We start from the raw sequence: 15,947 nt of genomic DNA on the forward strand, positions 1-15,947 counted from the left end.
GCAGCCAATACGGAAGGAGAGGGGACTGCTGCAGCGGCGCCTCTACCAATTCCATAGCGCTGCTGCGGCTCCCGTCCCCCTCCCTCCTCCTCCTTCTCCCCTGCCTGCACCGAGGGATCTGCCAGCACGAGGAGCGATGGTAAGTATCTCTCTCTCTCTTTCTATTTCTCTATCTATTCTGAAAAAGGGGGACACTGTCTGCCGTAATGTGAAAAAAGGGGATGCTGTCTGCCATAATGTGTAAAAAGGGGACGATGTCTGCCGTAATGTGTAAAAAAGGGGGACTGTCTGCTGTAATGTGTAAAAGGGGCTCTACCCGGTGTAGTGGCGCAATTGTGCAGCGTAATTTGAATAATGGAGACTACTGTGCACCGTAGTATGAATTTGTATTATTTTGGGGCCACGCCCCTTCCCCGTGAAGCCACACCCCTATATATTTTTTTACGCGCCCGGCGCACACTGCCCCTATCTTGCATGTATGCGATTTCCCTTGAACTCCCCCAGAGCCCAGATAGCACAGATAGGACAGATTTTGACTATCTGTGCTTGAGATTTTGTCTATGGCCCTCATTCCGAGTTGATCGGTCGCAAGGCGAATTTAGCAGAGTTACACACGCTAAGCCTACGCCTACTGGGAGTGTATCTTAGCTTCTTAAAATTGCGACCGATGTAATCGCAATATTGCGATTACAAACTACTGAGCAGTTTCTGAGTAACTTCAACCTTACTCTGCCTGTGCGATCAGTTCAGTGCTTGTCGTTCCTGGTTTGACGTCACAAACACACCCAGCGTTCGCCCAGACACTCCCCCGTTTCTCCAGCCACTCCTGCGTTTTTTCCGGAAACGGTAGCGTTTTCAACCACACGCCCATAAAACGCCGTGTTTCCGCCCAGTAACACCCATTTCCTGTCAATCACATTACGATCGCCGGAGCGATGAAAAAGCCGTGAGTAAAAATACTATCTTCATTGTTAAATTACTTGGCGCAGTCGCAGTGCGAATATTGCGCATGCGTACTAAGCGGATTTTCATTGCGATGCGATGAAAAATACCGAGCGAACGACTCGGAATGAGGGCCCATGTACGATTTTGACTAAGTGCCAATTTTGACTATACTTTATACTAGATAGTACACTAGATAGTCAAGATTGACTTGCCTGCACAGTCTATCTAGCCTTACGATACCGACCCCACGGGAGCGCGCATCGGGATCGAATCTGTATCGCAAGCTGCCTAGCACCATGAGATATGCACTAACTTTTCATAAGATTTTGACTATATAGTCAAAATCTTACAGATTTATCTCACCGTGTGTACACACCCTTACACTCTGGGAACAAACACTGTGAGGGTAACACACCACTAGCACCCATAGAAGTGGGCCAGCAGCACACACTATATCAACATACCCTCCAACTGTACCTTTTTGGCAGGTACAGTACCTTTTTTTATGATCTGTACCAATTTTTGACTCTCTAAACTTCCATTGAAAGTACAGGAAAAGGGGTATCCCTTACCCGTGACCACGCCCCCTTTTCAAATTTGTACCAATCTTTATGTGTAAAATGTTGGAGGGTATGTATCAGGACATGCATGATATCTCAGTGATGACAGGGCTGCATGTACCTTTTTTTATGGTCTGTACCGATTTTTGGCTCTCCAAACTTCCATTGAAAGTATAGGAAAAGTGGCGTGACCACGCCCCCTTTACACGTGACCAGGCCCCTTTTCCTACTTTGAACCGATTTTTATGTGTAAAATGTTGGAGGATAATATGTACTAGATCTCCAATCAACGTAAATTAACAAACTATCAATCTAATTTACCATCCTCATCCCGTACCAAAGCATGGGTATTCAGCTATCTACAATGTTATTTATACTGTGTGTTTAATATTTCCATTTATTTTTGTAAACAGACATTCTTAAAATCTGGGGCAATGCCGGGTACTCCAGCTAGTATATATCATCTGTCACAGTAGCAATATTCTGAGTATATTGGAAGTCTCGCAACAGAACATTTATAGATGGAGTTTAAGATCATACATGTTAACATTCAACAATATGCTCTGTCGGCATGCCCTCTTATGGAATCTATGTAAGTCATTAGCAAAACCAAATGCTCCGTCTACATACAGTACAGCGCAGGCACAAGGTCGTCATGCAATAAGTGATATGCCGGCCAGACTCTTATACCTAAGTTTCCTTTTGAAGCTTGATCCAAATAATGTATCACTAACAATGACATTACTGTGAAGTGAAGGAGAGATGATTAGGATGGTCACCTGTAACACACATGCAATGTTTCTGTGACATGGAAAAACAATGGAAGAAATGTTATGGAGTCACCTTCATTGTTGTCCTAGTTGATAGGATAATCAGAGGAGTAGCTTTGGGTGGAGTATCATGAGATGAAGTGAAAACCAAAAAGTTATGTACCCTCCAGGTTCTGTTCTCAGCAGTCCGGCTGTCGGTACAATGGTGCCACATGGTGCCACAGGGCACAGCCACTCTCACTGTCCACTCAACCTCTTTCCAACACATCTAGCGGGTGTGAACAAGTCGAGTGGATGTCATCACCTATTCCCTGTGAATGTCACCTTGCGGGCCTGCCTTACAGTTTTATATATGCTGGTATTGAATAATACATTTCCAGTGCGCCACAAAAAAGACAACTCTTATTTCTTCTCCTCTTTAGTTTATATGCTCATGCGTTACACAGGTTCTGTGGCTGATTAAACCAGGTGAAATGCAGACTTGAGGTCAGCCAGCCACGGAAACTGTATAATTTGTGAGTTTCCTGGTTTAATGGGATAGTATAGTTAGTATAGCTATCTCTCTCTCTCTCTCTCTCTCTCTCTCTCTCTCTCTCTCTCTCTCTCTCCTTCTCTTTCTCTCTATATATATATAGATATAGATATATATATATAGATATATAGATATATATACACACACACACACACACACACAACGGTCTCTTAGATAAAGAGGTTTATTTCCTTATAAAAATATAAGTGGTGATTTAGTCTAGAAATTCCTGTCACTTATGTTTTCCCTTTACCTATATATTGAGGCTCTCTGTACAACATTGCCTTATACTTCATTTTCTACACTAGTCTCATTTTTTTTAAACTAGAAACTCATGTATATCCAGTTGTAATTGATGTAGAAAATGAATATGTAAGATAGCTGTAACTCTGTAGCTTTGCTGCTGGTTACTGTGACATCACACCTAGCCTGTGACATTACTAGCCCGTGACATCACAATGCTTCTTCCTGTAACATTCTATCTACAGCTGCTGACGTTTCCAGTTTCCATGCAGGAAGACAGGTAGGAGGAGGTGAGTCCTACATAGCAGGGTAAGATGGAGAGGGGTAAGGAAGACAGAGTGCAGTATAGTCAGCTGAAAGGCAAGACAAGATAGACAGAACAGGGAATACAGGTACAAGGACACATAAAAAGGAGAAGGAACAACATATTTAGGAATAAAAATGTAGCGTTACAGGAATAAAGAGGGCAGTATGGAGGATAAGCACACATACAGGGAATGCAGATAACCTGGGTCTCTATGAGGCAGGATCATGGCTTTGGGATGAAAAAGTTAATAAAATAGATAAATGGGATATTGATAACTTTGAAAGTATCTTGTTTGGTTTAAGGAAAATTGGGAAACTGGTTGACTCATGGACATTTTATTGTACTTAAACTAGTACTATGCTTAATAATAGTCTTTTGTGTTTTTTAGATCATTTGGCAAAGAGATTTGCAGAGTGTCGGGTGACCGGCAAAGAGATCTGCAAAGTGTCATTTGAAGACGACGGGAGTGGTCGCAGAGGTAGCAACGACTGGAGTATAACATGAAGGAGGTAAGTTACCATACTCTCTCTGCACATGTTACATCTGCCCCACCTGCAGTGCACATGGTTTTGTCCATTAGAGAACAAATTTGCTGCTGCAATCAGGTCTGAATTAGGCCCAGTTTATGATACTAACATGGTCCTAGCACTAGGGAAGACCTGGAGCAGATAACTTGGATCTCTATGAGAAAGGATCTTGGGTTTTGGATAAAAAGTCAATAAAATAGATAAATTGCAAATGAATAAAAATGAAAGTAGTAACAAAATGTAGTACAGGTTGAGTATCCCTTATCCAAAATGCTTGGGACCAGAAGTATTTTGGATATCGGATTTTTCCGTATTTTGGAATAATTGCATACCATAATGAGATATCATGGTGATGGGACCTAAGCCTAAGCACAGAATGCATTTATGTTTCATAAACACCTTATACACACAGCCTGAAGGTCATTTTAGCCAATATTTTTAATAACTTTGTGCATTAAACAAAGTGTGTGTACATTCACACAATTCATTTATGTTTCATGTACATCTTATACACACAGCCTGAAGGTCATTTAATACAATATTTTTTTATTTTTTTTTTGAGAAAAAGTTTTTATTGATTTTTAACATTTAAAAAGATATTCGTAAAGCAGGGAGTACAGACAACAAACAATGGCACATATCGCACTCAGTCGCTAAATAACAGTAACAGTATATCTGCATGGAAATGAGAGCGGGAGCGCGGTAGGCCACACAAATAGGTATGCCCATGCATGAAGAACCACGAAAGGGTGGCAAATGGCAATGCGCCTAAAGTAAAAACCGTAGCTAAGGGCAGAGGAATACCTCTCTATGAAACAATACAAACTACAAGAGAGGAATAATAAGTAAATTCTAGCAATAGGAAAAAGAGCGAAAGAGGGGGAGAGAAATAGAGGGGGGGGGGGATAGCCGGTCGGTCCCAACCGCTGGAACAGTGCGTCAGGGTGATACAAATTGAATAGGATATTATATTATACTATATATTATATAGTAGCTAACGGAGGTTCAGCACCAAAATATGTCGTCCAGGGAGACCACGTGGCAATGAAGTTGTCTGGGGTGTCACGAAGTACCGCAGTAATATGTTCTAGTCTATAGGTTTGCCATATAGCGTTTATGGTAGCAGGAACAGTAGGGGGTGATATATATTTCCAGTTGGCCGCAATTTGACATTTAGCCGTATTTAGAATATGCTTAGCTAGCTTCTGTTGTTGGCGGGGAGTGTGTGGAATTGGACGAGAGAGCAGGGAGTAGAAAGGTGATATCGGAATCGCTAGGCCAAGGATGTTAAAAATAAGTTTATGGACCCTAGTCCAATATCCCCTAATCCGCGGGCAATTCCACCAAATGTGCAGCAGGGTTCCGCGTTGACCACATAGACGCCAACATCCATCCGAGCAGGAGGGATAGATTGAGCGGAGACGCAAAGGCACCAGGTACCAGCGGTAGTATAACTTGTAGGCGTTTTCTTTAATTCGAACTGATATGGAGCTCGTGGAAATTTCTTGCTTGATATCAGACCAGTCTTCAGGTGTCAGAGATTCCCCCACCTCCCGTTCCCAAGCTGTCTCGTGTGGTTCCTTCAGGGGCAAATTGTGAGCCAACAAGATTTGATATATAGCTGAGAGCAAGCCCTTGGTCGATCGAGAGGTAAAACACAAAGATTCAAAGCTCGATTTACCTCCCATGGATGATGGTCTAGGGGTAGAGGTGAAAAAGTGACGTATCTGTAGGAATTGGTAAAAGGCTGAGCGCGGGAGGGAGAAACGGGATCGCAGATCAGCAAATGTGGGGAACGTGTGAAGTGGGGCAATTTAATACAATATTTTTAATAACTTTTTGTAGTAAATAAAGTTTGTGTACATTAAGCCATCAAAAAACAAAGGTTTCACTATCTCACTCTCGCTCAAAAAATTCTGTATTTCGGAATATTCCGTATTTCGGAATATTTGGATATGGGATACTCAACCTGTAGTATAATTATACACATAGTATGTCTGACCAGGAAATTCTGGTTATTTAGATCATCATTTGGCAAAGTTCTGGCAAAGAGATTTGCAGAGTGTCGGGTGACCGGCAAAGAGATCTGCAAAGTGTCAGTTGAAGACGACGGGAGGGGTCGCAGAGGAATTAGTGACTGGAGAATAGCATGCAGGAGGTAAGTTACCATACTTGCTGCTGGAGAGCCCCCTGTGTCTAGGAGACTTGCTCAGCCTACGACTGCTCAGACTCACAATGCAATTGTGAATTGCAAGATTGCAGCAGCGATCGCTTCAACAACCACAACTGAATCAGGCCCATAATTACACCATTATATTTTACTATTTTATCACATTTAACAACTAAGGGGTCACTTTAATTAGGTGTGAGCTTCTCTTACAGCCGCACTTTCCGGTAGCCCCATAGGCTGAATCTGGCCACGAAGGGCGGTGAGTTTGGATGCTGTTGAAACGTCGCAGCAATGGTAACTCGTACCTAATTGGATTGACCCCTACAGGGTCGGACTGGCCCACAGGGGAACAGGGGACACCACCGGTGGGCCCCACTGCCTGTGGGCCCCCCTCCTCCTCTAGGGATCAGGTTTCAGGCTCTATTCTAGTTCACTTGAATTCTGCATTATACTTATGTTACATTATACTTCACAAGAATATGGTTTATTATATAGTTACCAAGAGGAACAGAACATGTACTCTGTAATGGTTAGCCAAACCTCTGTGGTGGCTGGCCACACCCTTAAGCATGGGCCCCTACAACAGCATCCCTCCGATGGGCCCTTCATGCCCCAGTCCGATACTGGACCCCTAATGTTAGCAACTTATAGCTTTTATTATTTACTTGTCAAATTTCTTTTCTGAAGGTACCCACTAATTACTATAAGAAAGAACTTATTCCCCCCAATGTGTGTATTGTATAAAAACAATTGGCCCTTTGGGATAATTGTCCTTATTTTAGGTATTTTCCGTGTCCTCAGTAGTTAGAGTAACATATTTATATAGAGAGATTTTTCTCTCTACACAACCACACCACAGTTTGCAGTTTGTCTCTCTGCTTGTTCATCCTCTAACAATGATTTTTCATCTCTTCCTCTTCGTCTACACGCAGTTGGTGATCCCTGAATAGCTGCCCTGGGAGGAGAGCTGCGGACACATGCTCCAAATGTTGGGACATAGGCATTACCTATTAGGAGATGCGGTAAAGATGCCGGCTGTCGGGTTTACGGCAGTCAGAATACTGAGACTGGGATCCCGACACTCTTCAGAATCCCGACGTTGGAACTCCAAATGGGCAAGGATACCGACGCCCGTATCCCCACGATCATAGGTTCAGGACTGGGCAAGGGGGGTTAGATTTAGGCATCAGGCACGGGGGGGTGGTGGTTAGGCTGCGGGGGAGGAAGGGTTAGGTTTAGCCATCAGGCGGGGGGGGTTAGGTTTAGGCATCAGGCGGGGGGTTAGGGTTAGGCTGCAGGTGGGGGAGGTTAGGGTTAGGCTGAGGATAGGGTGGGTTAGGCACCCCTGGGGGTGGTTAGGCTGCGTGGGAGGGAGGGTTAGGTTTAGGCATCAGGTGGGAGGGTTAGGTTTAGGCATTAGACAGGGGGGTTAAGTTTAGGCTGTGGGTGGGGGGAGCTTAGGGTTAGGCACCCGCGGGGGTGGTTAGGCTGCGGGGAAGGGAGGGTTAGGTTTAGGCAGGGGGATTAGGTTTAGGATCAGGCGGGGGGTTAAGTTTAGGCTGTGGGTGGGGGGAGGTTAGGGTTAGGTTGCGGGTAGGGTGGCTTAGGGTTAGGCACCCCTGGGGGTGGTTAGGCTGCGGGGGAGGGATGGTTAGGTTTTGGCATCGGGCGGGGGGTTAGGTTTAGGCATCAGGCGCTGGGTTAGGTTTAGGCTGCGTGTGGGGGGAGGCTAGCGTTAGGCTGCGGATAGGGTGGGTTAGGGTTAGGCACCCCCGGGGGTGGTTAGGCTGCGAGGGAGGGAGGGTTAGGTTTAAGCAGCAGGGATGGAGGGGGGGTAGTTAGGCTGCAGGGGAGGGAGGGTTAGGTTTAGGCATCAGGTGGGCGGTTAGGTTTAGGCTGTGGGTGGGGAGAGGTTAGGATTAGGCAGCGGGTAAGGTTGGTTAGGCTTAGGCAAACCCGGGGGTGGTTAGGCTGCGGGGAAGGGAGGGTTAGGTTTAGGAATCCGGTGGAGGGTTAGGTTTAGGCTGCGGGTGGGGGAAGGATAGGGTTAGGCTGCAGGTGGGGGTAAGTTAGTGTTAGGCTGTGGGTAGGGTGGGTTAGGCACCCCCGGGAGTGGTTAGGCTGCGGGGAAGGGACGGTTAGGTTTAGGCAGCAGGGACGGAGGTTAGGATTATGCACCTCTGCGGGAGGGTTAGGCAGAAAGGGGGAAGGATAGGGTTAGATTGCGGATAGGCAGGGTTAGGGGGTTGGGGAGAGGGGAGAACACCCCTTACTCACCCCTGTCGGTCTTTTCTGTACTAGAATCCCGGCATCGGTATGACAACCACCGGGATCCCATGCGCTGGGATAGCATACTGACCCCTCTATTAGTACACCTCTTAATGCCCAGAGGGAAGGGCGATCCTGAGGCCATGGTTCCCCAGAGGTTTCCCCCCAAGGGGGTTTTCCTCTCCTGAGTGCTGAAGGATGACTCTTTGTGAGTCCAGAGGTGTAGCTTTTATACCATAATGAGTACCAATCTCATGCCCATCCCTGCAATGTATAAGAAGTAAAATAATTGCTAATGCGATCACTTTACTTCTGGGTTTAGACCCCGGCTGCGCTAGTTCACATGTGCAATCGTCAGACTGCGTATGTGAGAGCAGACAGTAATGAAGAGGGATCCCAAGGATCCTTCTCCTGGGAATTATTGCATAATGTAGCCCACAGGCTACAAAAGCCATTTAGAAATGGCATTAGCTGCCGGGCCAAGCTCAGAAATGCTTTGCATTCTGGAGCTTGGTGAGTTTCACAGTTTACCATCTGCCGTAGAAACTTTTGGTGGCTGCTTTTGTGTTCAAAATAGGAGGAACGCAATAGATATCTCAAATATCCATTGCAGTCCCCAATACATACATTCAGGGGCTGGTTAATATTTGTGGGCAGCCCCCAAAACAGACTGTTTTTGGAGATGTCTCGCAAATATTATTTATTAAATATTCCACTTAATAAACTTTTTATATTTTCACATAAACTAAAAAATGTTTTGTGTATTCATTGACTGAGTCTCCCGTCTTTACTGAATGCTAATTTCACAGGGTATGCAAATTATTACTGATATGACTGTTACTCTACTGTCCTGCTGGTGCTCCTGGCCTGCTGTATAGCAGCCAGACATATATTTTATATACAGCACTCTTGGGGAGATGTATCAAGCCTTGGAGAGAGATAAAGTGCAGATGTCCAAACCACCCAATCATCTTGTCACTTATCTAGTACAGTACATGACAGGGCCATAACCACGTGTGTTCTAAGTGTGCTTTGCCCACAGCGCACTTGTGATGGTGGCACATTGTGCACTGACCCCACGCTTGGCTCCCCTGCTGTGTTTCATAACTTCCATAGTGGCAGGCAGCACTGGCGAGTCCCCCACTGTGCAGGAGAAGTGTGATTCGCTGCGCGCGCGGGCACACCTGTCTGCGGGTTCAGCTGCTGGGAGGGGCAGCTGGTAGCAGCTTCGTCTGGAGCAGGTGAGCACTGGGGCTGCGCTGGGCAGTGTCTGCTGTGTGTCACACAGCGCGGCTCAGTATCTAGCAGTGCCGCGGCCGCGCTGGCTGTAATGGAGACAGAGCAGGCTGCAGGGATGGGGAAATGCTGTCTCCGTCCACCCACCAAGACCAGCAGCTGCCGCAACCACCGGAGGCCTAATTGCCAGGCACCCGCTGTGATACCTGCTCTGCTAGCGGTGTGCCTGGCCTCGGATGACCCAGCAGCTTTCCTCACCTTCATTTCCCCAGCAGCCCAGCCTCCTCCACTCTGCCCCAGCCTGTGGGACAAGAAAGCATACAGGGTTCCTCCCCTAGCCACATCCTGCAAGTAAAGGTAAGTTACACACACACACACACTACACCTTGCTCACACACACTACACCTTGCTCACACACACATACACTACACATTGCTCTCACACACAGACACTACACATTGCTCTCACACACAGACTACACTTTACTCACACGCAGGGCCGTAACTACGTGTGTGCCAGGTGTGCCTGGCACACAGCGCAGTTGCCCTGAGGGCGCAATGGCCAGCGGCATGTACTGAGTCAATTGACTCATTACGTGCCGCCTCTGCTGGGTGCGCCGCACAGGGGAGGAGAGCTGCAGCACCAAAGGCAGCGGAGAAGGAGGACGAGGGAGGGAGACGGGAGCCGCAGCAGCGCTATGCAATTGGTAGTAGCGCCGCTGCAGCAGTCCCCTCTCCTTCCATATTGGCTGCCCGGCGCTGCTGTGAATTCTGGGATGCGGTTCCTTCATCCCAGCATACACAGCGGTGGCGGGCAGCCAATACGGAAGGAGAGGGGACTGCTGCAGCAGCGCCTCTACCAATTCCATAGCGCTGCTGCGGCTCCCATCCCCCTCCCTCCTCCTCCTTCTCCCCTGCCTGCACCGAGGGATCTGCCAGCACGAGGAGCGATGGTAAGTATCTCTCTCTCTCTTTCTATTTCTCTATCTATTCTGAAAAAGGGGGACACCGTCTGCCGTAATGTGTAAAAAGGGGACGCTGTCTGCCATAATGTGTAAAAAGGGGACGCTGTCTGCCGTAATGTGTAAAAAGGGGGACTGTCTGCTGTAATGTGTAAAAGGGGCTCTACCCGGTGTAGTGGCGCTATTGTGCAGCGTAATTTGAATAATGGAGACTACTGTGCACCGTAGTATGAATTGGTATTATTTTGGGGCCACGCCCCTTCCCCGTGAGCCACACCCTATATATTTTTTACACGCCTACGGCGCACACTGCCCCTATCTTGCATGTATGTGATTTCCCTTGAAATCCCCCAGAGCCCAGATAGCACAGATAGGACAGATTTTGACTATCTGTGCTTGAGATTTTGTCTATGTACGATTTTGACTAAGTGCCAATTTTGACTATACTTTATACTAGATAGTACACTAGGTAGTCAAGATTGACTTGCCTGCACAGTCTATCTAGCCTTACGATACCGACCCCACGGGAGCGCACATCGGGATCGAATCTGTATCGCAAGCTGCCTAGCACCATGAGATATGCACTAACTTTTCATAAGATTTTGACTATATAGTCAAAATCTTACAGATTTATCTCACCGTGTGTACACACCCTTACACTCTGGGAACAAACACTGTGAGGGTAACACACCACTAGCACCCATAGAAGTGGGCCAGCAGCACACACTATATCAACATACCCTCCAACTGTACCTTTTTGGCAGGTACAGTACCTTTTTTTATGATCTGTACCAATTTTTGACTCTCTAAACTTCCATTGAAAGTATAGGAAAAGGGGTATCCCTTACTCGTGACCACGCCCCCTTTTCAAATTTGTACCAATCTTTATGTGTAAAATGTTGGAGGGTATGTATCAGGACATGCATGATATCTCAGTGATGACAGGGCTGCATGTGACAGGGCCAGTGACATGATGTGAGGTGGGGAATGGAGGCAGCAGGAAGCTACAGACTGAGAGTTGTATAGTGGGAAGAGCAGGGTCCCTTGGGGGACCAAAAAGGGGTGCGGCCACTACACAAAGTACATCAGGGAAGCAAGATATGCCATTATACCCTCCAACTGTATCTTTTTGGCAGGTACAGTACCTTTTTTTATGGTCTGTACCGATTTTTGGCTCTCCAAACTTCCATTGAAAGTATAGGAAAAGGGGCGTGACCACGCCCCCTTTACACGTGACCAGGCCCCTTTTCCTACTTTGAACCGATTTTTATGTGTAAAATGTTGGAGGATATGTACTAGATCTCCAATCAACGTAAATTAACAAACTATCAATCTAATTTACCATCCTCATCCCGTACCAAAGCATGGGTATTCAGCTATCTACAATGTTATTTATACTGTGTGTTTAATATTTCCATTTATTTTTGTAAACAGACATTCTTAAAATCTGGGGCAACGCTGGGTACTCCAGCTAGTATATATCATCTGTCACAGTAGCAATATTCTGAGTATATTGGAAGTCTCGCAACAGAACATTTATAGATTGAGTTTAAGATCATACATGTTAACAACATTCAACAATATGCTCTGTCGGCATGCCCTCTTATGGAATCTATGTAAGTCATTAGCAAAACCAAATGCTCCGTCTACATACAGTACAGCGCAGGCACAAGGTCGTCATGCAATAAGTGATATGCCGGCCAGACTCTTATACCTAAGTTTCCTTTTGATGCTTGATCCAAATAATGTATCACTAACAATGACATTATTGTGAAGTGAAGGAGAGATGATTAGGATGGTCACCTGTAACACACATGCAATGTTTCTGTGACATGGAAAAACAATGGAAGAAATGTTATGGAGTCACCTTCATTGTTGTCCTAGTTGATAGGATAATCAAAAGAGTAGCTTTGGGTGGAGTATCATGAGATGAAGTGAAAACCAAAAAGTTATGTACCCTCCAGGTTCTGTTCTCAGCAGTCCGGCTGTCGGTACAATGGTGCCACATGGTGCCACAGGGCACAGCCACTCTCACTGTCCACTCAACCTCTTTCCAACACATCTAGCGGGTGTGAACAAGTCGAGTGGATGTCATCACCTATTCCCTGTGAATGTCACCTTGCGGGCCTGCCTTACAGTTTTATATATGCTGGTATTGAATAATACATTTCTAGTGCGCAACAAAAAAGACAACTCTTATTTCTTCTCCTCTTTATATGCTCATGCGTTACACAGGTTCTGTGGCTGATTAAACCAGGTGAAATGCAGACTTGAGGTCAGCCAGCCACGGAAACTGTATAATTTGTGAGTTTCCTGGTTTAATGGGATAGTATAGTTAGTATAGCTATCTCTCTCTCTCTCTCTCTCTCTCCTTCTCTCTCTCTCTCTATATATATAGATATACTGTGTATATATATAGATATATATATATATATATATATAGATATATAGATATATAGATATATATACTAGTGATGAGCGGGTTCGGTTTCTCGGAAACCGAACCCCCCCGAACTTCACCCTTTTTACACGGGTCCGAGGCAGGTTCGAACCGTCCCGCCTTGCTCGGCTAACCCGAGCGCGCCCGAACGTCATCATCCCGCTGTCGGATTCTCGCGAGATTCGGATTCTATATAAGCAGCCGCGCGTCGCCGCCATTTTCACACGTGCATTGAGATTGATAGGGAGAGGACGTGGCTGGGTCCTCTCCGTTATAGTAGAAAAGAGTGACTAAGTTATAATTGTGGGGAGGATTGGGGACGGGGAGCAGCTGTTAGGGAGTACAGTGCAGGGTTTTGATTATAATACCACCAGTGAGTTTAATCCGTTGTTTCTCTGCCTGAAAAAAACGCTCCACCATATCTGTGTTCAGTGTGCTGCACTGCTGCATGATATATCTGTGCTGAGTGCACTACTCACACTGCCTAATTGTGGGGACTGGGGAGCAGTTATAGCAGGAGTACAGTGCACAGTTTTGCTGACAGTGACCACCAGTCCAGTATACGTTTGTCTGCCTGAAAAACACTCCTGTGGTGGCTTTTTTTTTCTTCATACTAGTTTGGCAGTCTGCTGACAGTGTCCACCAGGTCCGTTATTATTATACAGTATATTATATATATATATAGCAGTACGGTAGGCCACGGCTGTACCTACCTCTGTGTCGTCAGTCGTCGTCCATAAGTAATATAATACTATACTATCCATCCATCTACATTGTATACCTGTGGTGGCTTTTTTTTTCTTCATACTAGTTTAGCAGTCTGCTGACAGTGTCCACCAGGTTCGTTATTATATTATACAGTATATTATATATATATAGCAGTATGGTAGGCCACGGCTGTACCTACCTCTGTGTCGTCACTCGTCGTCCATAAGTAATATAATACTATACTATCCATCCATCTACATTGTATACCTGTGGTGGCTTTTTTTTTCTTCATACTAGTTTAGCAGTCTGCTGACAGTGTCCACCAGGTCCGTTATTATTATACAGTATATTATATATATATATATATATAGCAGTACGGTAGGCCACGGCTGTACCTACCTCTGTGTCGTCACTCGTCCTCCATAAGTAATATAATACTATACTATCCATCCATCTACATTGTATACCTGTGGTGGCTTTTTTTTTCTTCATACTAGTTTAGCAGTCTGCTGACAGTGTCCACCAGGTTCGTTATTATATTATACAGTATATTATATATATATAGCAGTATGGTAGGCCACGGCTGTACCTACCTCTGTGTCGTCACTCATCGTCCATAAGTAATATAATACTATACTATCCATCCATCTACATTATATACCTGTGGTGGCTTTTTTTTTCTTCATACTAGTTTAGCAGTCTGCTGACAGTGTCCACCAGGTCCATTATTATTATACAGTATATTATATATATATATATATATATATATATATATATATATAGCAGTACGGTAGGCCACGGCTGTACCTACCTCTGTGTCGTCACTCGTCCTCCATAAGTAATATAATACTATACTATCCATCCATCTACATTGTATACCTGTGGTGGCTTTTTTTTCTTCATACTAGTTTAGCAGTCTGCTGACAGTGTCCACCATGTCCGTTATTATATTATACAGTATATTATATATATATAGCAGTACGGTAGGCCACGGCTGTACCTACCTCTGTGTCGTCACTCGTCGTCCATAAGTAATATAATACTATACTATCCATCCATCTACATTGTATACCTGTGGTGGCTTTTTTTTTCTTCATACTAGTTTAACAGTCTGCTGACAGTGTCCACCAGGTCCGTTATTGTTATACAGTATATTATATATATATATATAGCAGTACGGTAGGCCACGGCTGTACCTACCTCTGTGTCGTCACTCGTCGTCCATATGTAATATAATACTATACTATCCATCCATCTACATTGTATACCTGTCGTGGCTTTTTTTTTCTTCATACTAGTTTAGCAGTCTGCTGACAGTGTCCACCAGGTCCGTTATTATTATACAGTATATTATATATATATATATAGCAGTACGGTAGGCCACGGCTGTACCTACCTCTGTGTCGTCACTCGTCCTCCATAAGTAATATAATACTATACTATCCATCCATCTACATTGTATACCTGTGGTGGCTTTTTTTTCTTCATACTAGTTTAGCAGTCTGCTGACAGTGTCCACCAGGTCCGTTATTATATTATACAGTATATTATATATATATAGCAGTACAGTAGGCCACGGCTGTACCTACCCCTGTGTCGTCACTCGTCCTCCATAAGTAATATAATACTATACTATCCATCCATCTACATTGTATACCTGTGGTGGCTTTTAGTTGTGCGCATTAAAATATGGAGAACAAAAATGTGGAGGTTAAAAAAATAGGGAAAGATCAAGATCCTCTTCCACCTCGTGCTGAAGCTGCTGCCACTAGTCATGGCCGAGATGATGAAATGCCATCAACGTCGTCTGCCAAGGCCGATGCTCAATGTCATAGTACAGAGCATGTAAAATCCAAAACACAAAAGATCAGTAAAAAAATGACCCAAAAATTAAAATTAAAAGCGTCTGAGGAGAAGCGTAAATTTGCCAATATGCCATTTACGACACGGAGTGGCAAGGAACGGCTGAGGCCCTGGCCTATGTTCATGGCTAGTGGTTCAGCTTCACATGAGGATGGAAGCACTCATCCTCTCGCTAGAAAAAAGAAAAGACTTAAGGTGGCAAAAGCACAGCAAAGAACTGTGCGTTCTTCGAAATCACAAATCCCCAAGGAGAGTCCAATTGTGTCGGTTGCGATGCCTGACCTTCCCAACACTGGACGGGAAGAGCTTGTGCCTTCCACCATTTGCACGACCCCTACAAGTGCTGGAAGGAGCACCCGCAGTCCAGTTCCTGATAGTCAAATTGAAGATGTCAGTGTTGAAGTACACCAGGATGAG

General features: G+C 45.1%; 1 long non-coding RNA gene across 1 annotated transcript; it reads left to right on the forward strand.

The window, feature by feature from the left end:
- Window positions 1-3,310: 3,310 nt before the first annotated feature.
- LOC134911183 (uncharacterized) lies at window positions 3,311-7,240 on the forward strand. The gene is made up of 3 exons (XR_010176390.1): window positions 3,311-3,340; window positions 3,746-3,866; window positions 6,987-7,240. It is a non-coding gene; the product is annotated as an uncharacterized LOC134911183 (long non-coding RNA).
- The last annotated feature ends 8,707 nt before the right edge of the window (window positions 7,241-15,947 follow it).

Source organism: Pseudophryne corroboree, chromosome 4 (assembly GCF_028390025.1).
Source record: "Pseudophryne corroboree isolate aPseCor3 chromosome 4, aPseCor3.hap2, whole genome shotgun sequence".
In the NCBI taxonomy this organism is placed as follows: Eukaryota; Metazoa; Chordata; class Amphibia; order Anura; family Myobatrachidae; genus Pseudophryne; species Pseudophryne corroboree.